Below are 7,892 nucleotides of genomic sequence, written 5' to 3' on the forward strand. Positions count from 1 at the left end.
ACATTCCAAAATACCATCTATTTAAAGAATTGTATCTACATGTAAAATTTAAAATCTTAGCCTAGTTCTTTCAATTTTTCCAAATTAAAAAAATTTTTTCTAACTCAAACACAATCTTTGTTTTACGACTTTACAATGAAATGAATTTTACCAAATTAAATCAATATATCAGAGGGCTTCTCTCATTATGTAACAATCAAATGACATAAAACAAACTATTGATTATAATCTTCAACCCAGTGAAAACATAAATTTTTAAAATGAATGTTTGTGGATCCGATCTTTTATAGACTCAGTCATCAATAGTGACAAGCCATATTTAATTTATTCTTCAAATATCTGATCTGGTGAGCAACATCATGAACAGCACCAGGACCATGAGGTATGAACAATGCTGATGACTTTGAATGTGCTCCAATCTCCTTCATTGTGTCAAAATACTATGTCATCAACACCATGTCCACCACATCCTTTGCACTTGTGCCAGGTGCATTCTCTGAGAATGCAAGAACACTCTCTCTCAGCCCATCCACAATTGCTTGCCTTTGCCTTGCAATGCCAAGTCCTACCAGATACTTTGACACTACTTTCCCCTCTGCTCTCTTTATTTGTAATATCTTCTTGTGTTGCCACCCACATTCTTGTAGCTATTATGAAATGGTAGAACATTCAATGAACCATCATAGAACACAAATAGTACTTGGATGAACAAACAATAATGAAATAAAGCTAAAATATGAGCAAAGTTGAAGATAATTCCCCTAAAATCAGCTATAAGAGTGTGAAGAAACAACTGGTTATGGATTTTGGGATGGGTAGTAGCTAAGTTAAATTTAGATACAAGCAGAGAATTGTTTCAAATTTTTAAGGGAAATAAGGATTTCCTACTTGGGAAAAGTCTAATGAATCAATTATGGAAAAGATAGTGGAATTGTAAGCTTATAAAAACAATAAAAGTTAATACTAGGCACCTGGCTTATCAAAGCAAAATAAAAAATCATAACAAATCATGTTCATAACTGAGTGTGAAATTCCAATTTGACTACTTGCCTGCATTTATTTCATTCATTGCTCTCTTTACAAGCATGTCAAGTTCAATATCTACAATAAGTGTCTGCACTATCTTAAATCCATAATTTGACATTGCCCGTAATCACAAACAAGTAAGATTCAATCATACATCATTCAAAATTCTCTTAATACTTGCTCCTTTTTAAAAAAATATGAAAATAAAATCAGAGCACACAAATTTCAGAAACATATTTTTAAAAAAATGATTCATCATTGTATGATATTTGGTTATAGTGCCCAGTTGACAACATATAATTCAAAAATGAAATTAAATGGACTTGAAACTTTCCCAACCTTTCCAAGTTCATCTTCAACAGCTTTAGCAATCTCACTCTTTTGCTCAAAAGCATCATCCAAATTCATCAGTGGAACACTTGAATGGATAACTGTAGATCAAACATGGAAACATGTTAATGGGCTCAAATCATGCTTCTTTAGATCATGTATATAAAACAACTATTATATAACAGATGTGGGTCACATATTTCATATTAATTCTAAAAATCACTAAGCAATTTCATAACATATTCATTTACAATTATACTCTGAACAAACAAAAATTCAAAACACTACCATCAAACACGTAGGCCTGAATCTGTCTCCCTTTATCACTTAGCTTATAAAAAGCATCACAGGAATTTTATGCAAGGGCATAGTATTGAATAGAGGCCACCACTATCACAAAAACATTATCCTGCAACAAATTTTTTTTAAAAATTACTCTCAATATCCCCACAAATTGCTTAATCATATCTCAATATTTCATAAAAAGTTTCAATTTGCAACAAACCAAAAGAGATTTCAAACATTGAGATATCAGATCTCGAAAATCTATGGAGATTAGTATAAAATTTTCAAAGTAAATTGTATTAGAAGTTTTTTCATCAAAATTTTCTGATCTATGTATTATTAAAATAATGATGCAAGAGATTATTTGAAAGGAATACCTTGGTCTTTGTTTCACAATGAACATCCAGTTTCTGTAATCTTAAGGAAAGATGACCTCTTATCCAAGTTCCAAGAATCCAAGGCACACAGTGCAACCCCGACTCAAACACTTGCTCAAACCTTCCAAATCTCTCCACCATGGCAACTATTGATTGGTCCACCTTTGTGCAACAAAATAGCTGACCCATTTTCTTTTTCCCTGCAACAATCAAGTGAAAAATAAAATCTCTAACATAACAGCAAAAGTTCTAGCAACCTCTACAAGTAAACAATCAAAAGGGGTCATGAGAAAGCCTATGACAACTTTCAACACATTTCATCACAACATATGTCTCGAGGGTTCCTAGGATCCCTAGGGACATATTATAATCATTCCCTTTCAACATATTTCATGGCAACATTTTTCTCTATGTGTCCCAGGACCCTAGGAACATGTATTATAATAATTTATATGGGTCAAAATGTATCATAGGATAACCTATAACCCCTTTTAACATATCTCATCACAACATATGTCTCTAGGGGTCCTAGGACCCATAGGGACATATTAGAATCATTTGAATGGATCAAAAGGCGAAATAGGATATAATATTACCCCTTTTGACACTTTTCATTACAACATATGTCTCTAGGGGTCCAAAGTCTCTTAGGGACATATTATAATTGTTTATATGGGTTGAAAGGGGTCATAGGATAACTTATGACTCCTTTCAACATATTTCATTACTACATATGTCTTTAGGGGTTGTAGGACCCCTAGGGACATATTATAATAATTTATATAGGTCGAAATGGGCTATAGGATGTCCTATGACCCCTTTCAACATATTTTATTACAACATATGTCGCTAGGGGTCCGAGGACCCCTAGGGACATATTATATTCATTTATATGAGTCAAAAAGGGTCATAGGATAATGTATGACCCCTTTTGACACATTTCATTAAAACATGACTTTAGGGGTCCTGGGACCCCTAGGGACATATTATAAGCATTTCTATGGTTTAAAGGGGGTCATTGTATAACTTATGACCCATTTCGACACATTTAATTACAAAATATATCTTTAAGGGTCTCAAGACCCTTAGGAACACATTATAATTATTTATATGGGTCCAAAGTGGTCACAGGATAACTTATGAATCTTTTCGACACATTTCATTACAACATATGTCTCTAGGGTTCCCAAGACCCCTATAGATATATTATAATAATTTATATGGGTCAAAAGGCCCTTTCGACACATCTCATGACAAAATATGTCTCTAAAAGTCCCAAGACCCTAAGAACATATTATAATCATTTATATGGGTCAAAAGGAGTCATAGGATAAACTACAAGCTCTTTCAACACATCTCATGAAAACATATATAGCTAGGGGTCTTAGGACCCCTAAGAACATATTATAATCATTTATATAGGTTGAAAGGGGTCATTGGATAACCTATGACTCCTTTCAACAGATTTCATTACAACATATGTGTCTAGAGGTCCCAGGGCCCTAAGAACATGTATTATAATAATTTATATGGGTCAAAATGTGTCATAGGATAACCTATGACCCCTTTTAACACATCTTATCACAACATATGTCTCTAGGGGTCCCAAGACCCCTAGGGACATATTAGAATAATTTCTATGGGTTAAAATGGGACATAAGATATTCTATGACCCCTTTTGACACTTTTCATTACAACATATGTCTCTAGGGGTCTAAAGTCTCCTAGAGACACATTATAATAATTTATATGAGACGAAATGGGCTATAGGAATTCCTATGGCCCTTTTTGACACATTTTATTACAACATATGTCTCTAAGGGTTTTAGGACCCCTAAGGACATATTATAATCATTTTTATTCGTCAAAAAGGGTCTAGGATAACATATGACCCATTTTAGATATTTCATTAAAACATATGTCATTAGGGGTCGTTGGACCCCTAGGGACATATTATAATCATTTATATGGGTTGAAAGGGGTCACAGGATAACCTATGAGCCCTTTTGACATATTTCATTAGAACATATGTCTCTAGGGGTCATAGGACCCCTAGGGACATATTACAATCATTTCTATAGTTTAAAGGGTGTCATTGTATAACCTATGACCCCTTTCGACACATTTCATTACAACATATATCTTTAAGAGTTTTAGGACCCCTAGGGACATATTATAATTATTTATATGGGATGAAAGGGGTCATAGAATAACCTATGACTCCTTTCAACACATTTCATTATAACATGTCTCTAGGGGTCCCAATACTGTAGGGATATATTATAATAAATTATATGGGTCAAAAGGGGTCATAGGATAACTTACGACCCCTTTCAAAACATCTCAATACAAAATATGTCTCTAATGTTTCTAAGACCCTAGGAACATATTTTAATCATTTATATGGGTTAAAAGGGGTCATAGGATAAACTATAACCTCTTCCGATACATTTCATTATAACATATGTTGCTAGGGATCTTAGGACACCTAGGGACATATTATAATCATTTATATAGGTTGAAAGGAGTCACAGGATAACTTATGAACCCTTTCAACACATTTCATTACAACATGTCTCTAGGGGTCCCAAGATACCTAGGGAGATATTATAATCATTTATATGCATCATAAGGGGTCATATGATAACCTATGACCCATTTTGATACATTTCATGACAACATATGTCTATAGGTGTCCCAAAACCTCTAGGGACATATTATAATCATTTATATGGGTGAAAAGAGGTCATCAAAAAGCCTATAATAACTTTCAACACATTTAATTGCAACATATGTCTCTAGGGGTTCCACGACCCATAGGGACGTATTATAATTGTTTATATAGGTCAAAAGGGGTCATATGATAACCTATGACCCATTTTGACACATTTCATGACAACATATGTCTCTAGGGGTCCTAAGACCCAATCAACATATTATAATCATTTATGTGGGTCAAAAGAGCCCATTTGATGACTTGTGACCTCTTTTGACACATTTCAATATAATCATTTATATTGGTTGAAAGAGGTCATAGGATAACCTATGATCCCTTTTGACACATTTCATGACAATATATGTCGCTAGGGGTCCTAGGAACCCTAGTGACATATTAAAAGTATTTATATGGGTCAAAAGTGGTCATAGAATAACCTATGAGCTCTTTCGACATATTTCATTACAAAATATGTCTCTAGGGGTCATAGGACCCCTATAGACATATTACAAATTTTTCTAATACCTATGACCCCTTTTGACAGATCTCATGGCAACATATGTCTCTAGGGGTCTCAAGACCCATAGGGACATGTTAAAATCTTTTATATGGGTTGAAAGGGGTCATAGGATAACTTATGACCCCTTTCAACACATTTCATTACAACATATGTCTCTAAGGGTCTCAAGACCCCTATGGACATATTATCGTCATTTATATGGGTTGAAAGGTGTCAAAGGATAACCTATGACCCCTTTCAACACTTTTCATTACAACATACATCTTTGAGGGTCGTAGGACCCTTAGGGACATATTAAAGTCATTTATATCGATCAAAATGGGCCATAAGATGTCTTCTGACCTCTTTTGACACATTTCATTACAACATAGGTCTCTAGGGGTCCTAGAACCCCTAGGGACATATTATATGTTTATATGGGTTGAAAGGGTTCATATACTAACTTATAACCTCTTTCAACACATTTCATCACAACATAGATGTCTAGGGGTCCTAGGACCCTTAGGGAGATATTATAATCATTTATATGTGTCGAAAGGAGTCATAGGATAACCTTATGACCCCTTTCAACATGTTTCATTACAAAATATGTCCTTCGGGGTCCTAGGACTCTTAGGAACATATTATAATCATTTATTTGGGATGAAAGAGGTCATAGAAAATCCTATGACCCCTTTCAACATATTTAATTATAACATGTGTCTCTAGGGTTCTAAGGACCCCTAGGGATATATCATAATCATTTATATGGGTCAAAAGGGGTCATAGAATAACCTATGACCCCTTTCAACACATTTTATGACAACATTTGTCTCTAAGGGTGCTAGGATCTTAAGAACATATTATAATTATTTATATGGGTTGAAAGGGGCAATAGGATGACCTATGACCCCTTTTGACACATCTCTCGACAACGTATGTCTCTAGTGGTCCTAAGACCCCTACGTACATAATATAATCATTTATATGAGTAAAAAAGTGTCATAGGATAACCTATGACCCATTTTGACATATTTAATTATAATATATGTCTCTAGGGGTCCAAGGACCCCTAAGGACATATTATAATTGTTATATGGATTGAAAGGGGTCATAGGATAACCTATGAACCCTTTCAACACTTTTCATTACAACATATGTCTCTAAGGGTCCCAATACCCCTAGGGACATATTATAATTATTTATATGGGTTAAAAGGGGTCATAGGATTACTTATGACCCCTTTCAACATATTTCATTACAACATATGTCTCTAGGGTTTATAGGATAGCCTATGACCCTATCTTGACATATTTTGTTATAACATATGTCTCTAGGGGTACTAGGACCCTAAAAATATATTATAATCATTTATATGGGTCAAAATGGGTCATAGGAGAACCTATGACTCCTTTCGACACATTTCATCAAAATATATGTCTCTATGTGTCCTATGACTCCTAGGGACATATTATACTCATTTATATAGGTATAAATGGGTAGGACCACATATTTTATTAGGGGTCCTAGGACCCCTAGGGACATACGTTATGTGTTTGAATGCATTGAATGGGATTATAAAGTTTCTTATGACCCCTTCTAACTCATTAAATAAAAAAATACATTCTTAGGGGTCCAAGAAATATATATTATGTGTACGAATGAGTCAAAAGGGGTAATAGTGTATCTTATGACCCCTAAGCACACTTCATGTTATTGAATGGGTCAAAAAGGTTCATAGGATATTTGAAGCCTATTTTGAGTCATTAGATCACATCATTTATGTGGTTAGGAGTCCTAGGATCATAAGCACACATATTATGACTTAATGGGTTAAAATGTGTCAAAAGGTACTCTATGACCCCTTTTGATCCTTTGGAACCATTATATGTATGGCTAAGGGTCCTAAATACTTTAAAAATAAAATTAAGTATCCTAAAAGGGGTTATACTATTATAAAAGAATTTTAAAAAATTAAAATTAAAAAAAAAATTAAAAATTAAAATTTAAAAGTGGGTATCTGATTGTGAATGTGTATTCGATTCGGGAATGGATACCTGATTTGGGAATGGGTACTCAATTAGGCTTGGTTTTTCTTTGGATGCCAACCATCCATGGTCAATGCCAAAAACATCTCAAAAACACATTTTTGGTGTGTTGTGTATTTCTAACTTCAACGATGTAGCTGACGAGTTTTTTCATCCAAATTTGATGAAACGAAAAGGGTTTCTTGAGAATGTTCTCTGTCACAAGGGGAGAATTTATTTGTTTCCCATAAAAAAACCAGAGAGTATTTTTACTCTAAGAATTTTTATTTTTTTTCTAAGTGTTATAATTGCTAATGCTAAAAATTGCCAAGGGGAATATAATTTTTTTTTTAAAGTTAGATTAATCAAAGAGTGTAATGGCTTGCTATCATAATAAAGCAAGAGCAAGTTTTTTTCTCCTAATAAGCACAAAGCCAAATCAAGTTCCCAAAATAAAATAAAAAATTGTCTTAACATTTTAAAAAGTGAATTTTTGCATAATTCAACCTCATCCTTTATCTCATTTTGATATTCATTCCTAAAACTGAAAGAAAATACGAAAATCTCATGCGAAGCGATATTACTCAATCACTATTTTATTGACAACCTGATTCAAAGCCTCGGCTGGGAAA

At 33.8% G+C, this 7,892-nt stretch overlaps 1 pseudogene; it reads right to left on the bottom strand.

Moving 5' to 3' along the window:
* Window positions 1–299: 299 nt before the first annotated feature.
* On the bottom strand, window positions 300–2,207 carry LOC149552814 (hypersensitive-induced response protein-like protein 1; annotated as a pseudogene).
* Window positions 2,208–7,892: the final 5,685 nt, after the last annotated feature.

The sequence above is a fragment of the Cupressus sempervirens genome, chromosome 6 (genome assembly GCF_028749045.1).
Source record: "Cupressus sempervirens isolate cs-2001-9-10 chromosome 6, ASM2874904v1, whole genome shotgun sequence".
NCBI classification, from domain to species: Eukaryota; Viridiplantae; Streptophyta; class Pinopsida; order Cupressales; family Cupressaceae; genus Cupressus; species Cupressus sempervirens.